This window comes from Peromyscus californicus, unplaced genomic scaffold (assembly GCF_007827085.1).
Source record: "Peromyscus californicus insignis strain IS unplaced genomic scaffold, ASM782708v3 Scaffold_14__1_contigs__length_90479793_seg_2, whole genome shotgun sequence".
Lineage (NCBI taxonomy): Eukaryota > Metazoa > Chordata > Mammalia > Rodentia > Cricetidae > Peromyscus > Peromyscus californicus.
Genome location: NW_026294436.1, coordinates 74,793,124 through 74,798,290, shown reverse-complemented (window position 1 = coordinate 74,798,290; position 5,167 = coordinate 74,793,124).

The following is a 5,167-nucleotide window of genomic DNA, read 5'->3' as shown; positions in this document are numbered from 1 at the left end:
AGCCTCCTGCAGGGTGTCCTCTGACCACACATGCCATGGCGTGCAGCACACGCACGCGCGCGCCCGCGCGCGCTCGCGCGCGCACACACACACACACACACACACACACACACGAAAGAAAAAAAAAAGAAAGACACTTAAGAAGCAAACATATCAGATTCTTGTGAGCACGATTGCGCTGGCTCCCCCCCCCCCCCCCCCCCAATATGAACAGTTTCTTCTGAGGTACCATGCCTGACAGAAATGCTGTAATGCAGCTGGGCTCAGGTGTCACATTGTGAATTATGCATGAGCGGACTCAGCTCTCACTACAGGTGAGCTCAGAAGCAAGGGCTGTTTCTGTTCCTGTCTGCATCTTTGCTGGCCAGCAAGATAACATCACAGGGCAGGGGCAGGGGCAGGGGCAGGTGCAGGGGAAGGGATGGGGCTTTGGCCCTTGGAATGGAATCCACAGACATTCCAACTTGACAGCTACACCCTTCTCACCATTCATGGAAACTTTCTTTATACAGGTGATGGCCTTAAATATTATGATCAACAGTGGCACTGAACTCTCTGTACTCTTCCTAGATTTCCCTAATTAGAAGCATTTATTGTTTGGTTATGGTATAATAAAATCTAGGAACTAATTAAAAAACACCACTGGTGAAAAGTGCTTGTGTGATCAGCGTTATCAATGTCATAGGTAGATAGATAGATAGATAGACAGATAGATGATAGATAGATAGATAGATAGATGATGGATGGAGATAGATTAGATAGATAGATAGATAGATAGATAGAAATGGATGGATATAGATAGATGATAGATAGAAATTTAGATAGATAGATAGATAGATATGGATGGAGATAGATAGATAGATAGATAGATAGATATGGATCGAGATAGATAGATAGATAGATAGATGATAGATAGATAGATAGATAGATGATGATAGAGATAGATAGATCATATATATATATATGTATATACACATAAATTATAAGCTGATGATTAGATGACAACACAGCACAGAAAAGACTGACCTTAAGCAGAGAGCTTGAGGTGGAGGGTGTTGTGGAATATTCCTTTACACTGTGTGAAGATGTGTCACTGTGACTGGTTTAATAAAGAGCTGAATGCCTTAGTGACTAGGCAGGGGAGAGTAGGCTGGGTTTTCAGGAAGAGAGAGAACTCTGGGAAGAAGAAAGGAGGGGAGATGCCAGTGAGACTCGGACCAAGTCAGACATACAGAATGGAGGAGAGGTAAAAAAGGCCACACGGCAGGGTGTAGATTTAAAAATATGGGCTAATTGAGTTTTCAGAGGTAGCTGGGGACAAACCCAAGCTAACGGCCAAGCTTTTGTAATTCAGAAGGAGTCTCCATGTGGTTGTGAGCTGGTGGTCTCAAAAGAAAATCAAACCGTGGGAGGGATGGTACCAGCTGCTCCTCAAAACAGCAGGCCTTTTGTATGCTTGGTGTTTTGAGACAAGGTTTCTTTGTGTAGCCCTGGCTGACCTGGAACTTATAATGTAGACCAGGCTGGCCCCAAACTCACAGGGATACACCAGCTTCATCTCCCAAGTGTTGAGATTAAATGTGTGCTACCACGCCCAGCTTTTTGTTTGATTTTTTAAAGATTTATTTAGCTGCCTATCTGTCTGTCTGCCAGATGAGTGCAGGTGTCCACAGAGATCATTTGCTGCAAGGTACTTTTGTTGTCTCGCCTGCCCCGCCCCACCCCACCCCCCACCCCAAGTCATTGTCCACTAAATCATGAAAACAGCCTTTCTGAACCAAAATCTGATCCCCCCAGCCCACATTCTTCCTTGACACCACAGTGCCCACACAGCACAGTGTACTCTGGTTCCTACACACAGTCACGTCATGCTCTACCCTGCCACGTTTATGGGGATGTCCCTGGCCTAGGGCTGGGGCCCTGGTTCATTAGGAACCATCACAGTGAAGCTGTCCAGGGCATGGACTCATTGCTAAGTACACTGGCTTTGGGTAGACAAGTAATTTTTAAATTTTGCAGTCATTCGTGCCAGACCCAGGGCCTTGTACATGGCAAACAGGCACAGTACCACTGGGTTACCGCCACAGCCTTGAACACATAATTTTAAGCTCAGGCCTTCATCTACAACATGCCAGTTGTAGATGACTAAAGGAGAATTTTTAAATTTTTATTTGTGTGTTGGGGAGTGGGGGTTGCCTGTGTGTATGTGCACCACATGCCTGTAGAGCCCTAGGTTGCCAGAAGAGGACATTGTATCCCTTGAGACTGAAATTAGAGATGGTTGTGAGCTGCCATGTGGGTGCTCGGGATCCAATCCTGGTCCTCTGCAAGAGCAGTCACTGTTCTAGACCACTGAAGCCATGTCTCCAGCCCCCTAAATGAGAATGTTTTACACAGGTACCTAGCACACAGTCAGAGCTCTGTAAATATTTGTTAAATAAAATTATCCCCTGGGTGTCCAATGCTCTCCTACTTACAGAATTTTCAGCCAGTGTCTTTTTAAACCCTCTCTACTCCATCAGTCATAAAAACATCAGGTTCTTCCTGGGGGTTTTCAACGCAACTTTGTATTGTTTTGTACTTTATATTGCTTTCCTGTGGTTGCTGTGACAAGTGACCACAGGTGCAACAGTTTAAAAAGCAAAACTGTAACTCTCATGGTTCTGCAGGCCAGCCATCTGGACATAGCATACCTGAGCTGAGCTCAGGATCTCACAGGCCATGTTCCCTGCAGGAGCTCTGAGGGAAGACAGGCTTCTCTGCTAACAGACTCCACTGTAGGGTCACATCAAGTCAACCTGTGTCGCTACAGGATGTGCTGGTTCCTCTTTTGGCCATGTCAACTCTCCTGCCTCGCTGTCAACAGGCCTTGGGACGGAATTGAGAGTCAGGAGGCCCTCACCAGCTCTGGTCCTCAACACACTTAACCATAGAAGGCAGTGTTTACACGCTCTAGGTATGAGGCCCTAATATCTTTGAGTGTCGTTACCCGGGTCGTTCAGAACGGTCTTGTACCTTCCTGCAACAGTGTGAGTACCCGATTAGATCTCAGCTGTCTATGGCTGTAGCACCCCGGAATGTGCTGATCTCTTCCGCACATGCGCAGCAGATAAAGGCCATACAGAAGAACAACAACGGGCCGCGGGCCTTGGTCTGTGTTCCTTTCTGGTCCCTTCTCTGCTAGGGCTTTATTTCCTAGTCCTGAGCTGTTTCTTCCACGTGTTAATCTGCAGCTGGAAGGATGCTTTACAAATGGATTAGATGATCTTCTAGGCTTGGGCAGTTAAGCGAAGGGGGCCTTCATCCTGTGCCATGTCTGCATTTCAGTGTGAGGCAAAGAGGCTCCAAACGTCCTTTCCAACACGCTTTTCCCAAATCATGGGACAAACAGGAGAGGCGACGGTAGACGGGCCCTGGCAGCCGTACAGTTTCCTTCACGGAACGTGAGACCGCTGAGTGGCAGAGTGACAAGCCTGAGCTGCATGGAGGGTGCTGTCATCGGTCTGTCCCGGCTGGCTGGGAGCCATGCCCTGGCCATTTATTTTAAGCACGGTTTTTATCATAGCCGAGGCTCCTAACTTTATGGCTCTTGCTTCACTGCCCGTTTCCCCATCTCGAGTCACTCAAGTTCATGCGGATTTTTCTGAAATGAAGCTGCTTGTTTTCCAGTGTTCTCCTGTGACAGCCACCTCTGCCCCAAGATGCCGTGGATTTAGTCCTTCGTGCCCCCACGAACCCAGGTGTGGTGGTGCACACCTGTAATACCGTCAACCAGGGAGACAGAGGCAGGAGGATACAAAGTTCAAGGTCATTCTCCAGCATATAGGGAGGTTGAGGGCAGCCTGACTCGAAATAAAACACAGAGGGAGAAATGGGGCAGAGGAGTTACTCAATGGCTTTGCACAGTGAGTTCTCGAAACAATCCATTGTGTACCATTTTACAAACGTGTTGTTTATTTACTTCTGTGTAAATCTTTTCTTCTTTGTACTGGTAAGACACCCACCACACCCCTAGCCAAAACCAGAATGCTAAAAAGCAAAACAAAATGACCGTCCAAAAGCACATTGAAGATCTGCATAGGTGGGTAAGTTCAGAAAGTTCCAAGATTTGAGAAAATGCTTAGGCATCCAGAACTGTGAGCTAAACCAACCTCTCTTCTCCATAAACCAGTCAGCCTCAGGTACCCTGTTACAGCAACACAGAACAGGCTAAGGCACTGGGACAAGCATTCTTTCTGAGCAGGTGGCAGGCTGTGTCAGAGGAGTGTTACTGCACACCTGACACTCTGAGAATGCTGTTCATCGCAGGTGAGTAGAATATGTGAAAAGCTTCTCAACTCTTACACTTGTTTTAAGGTAAGTAAGATGTGTTTAATAAATACACGGACTCTATGGTTGGACCATTATACCCAGTAACTAAGAGTAATTATTACTGAGCTCAAATACGTGGGATTCGATGACCCAGGGCTAAACTTTGCCCAAGTTTCTAGTCCACCCACAGTCAGTCCACGCTTACTAAAATGGATCAACGGTGCCTGCAAGATAGTTCAGAGTATAAAGGCCACCAAGCCTGACAGAAGACCCGAGTTTGAACCCCAGGCCCCATGTGGCAGAAGGAGAGAACCCACTCTTGCAAGTTGCCTTCTGACCTCCTCCACACATGTACATAGTGTACATGACATGGGGTATGCTCACACACACAAACTCACATCATAATATAAACTAATATTATAATGTAATAATAGAAAATAAAATGGAGGAAAGAGCCCACTCCCGTGCTGATCTGTCTTTGGAAGAAGATTTATTCATTTTTATCATTAAAGGAATTTTATGCAAGCACCACCAATTACGGATGTTATGATTTACCCTGCGAACAAAAGTCTGGGAAAGAACCACAGCTGGCACTGAACCTCTGCAAACTGATGAGACTGTTGTGGAGGTTGGAATGTTGCCGGTCTGGAGCTTAACGGCAGTTTTTCTTGGGCACTCTTCAGCTCCTTTGATAGCCACTCCTTACCTACCCCGTGTCTAACCTAACATCTTTGTGACTAACAGGTAAAACCTCTTGGAACATTTATCCCGTCTCTAAGAATGCAGTCAGACCGCATCCGAGGCCTACAGCGAGGCTGCCTCTCTTCTGTAGCCAGCCTACCTGATGGCCTAACAG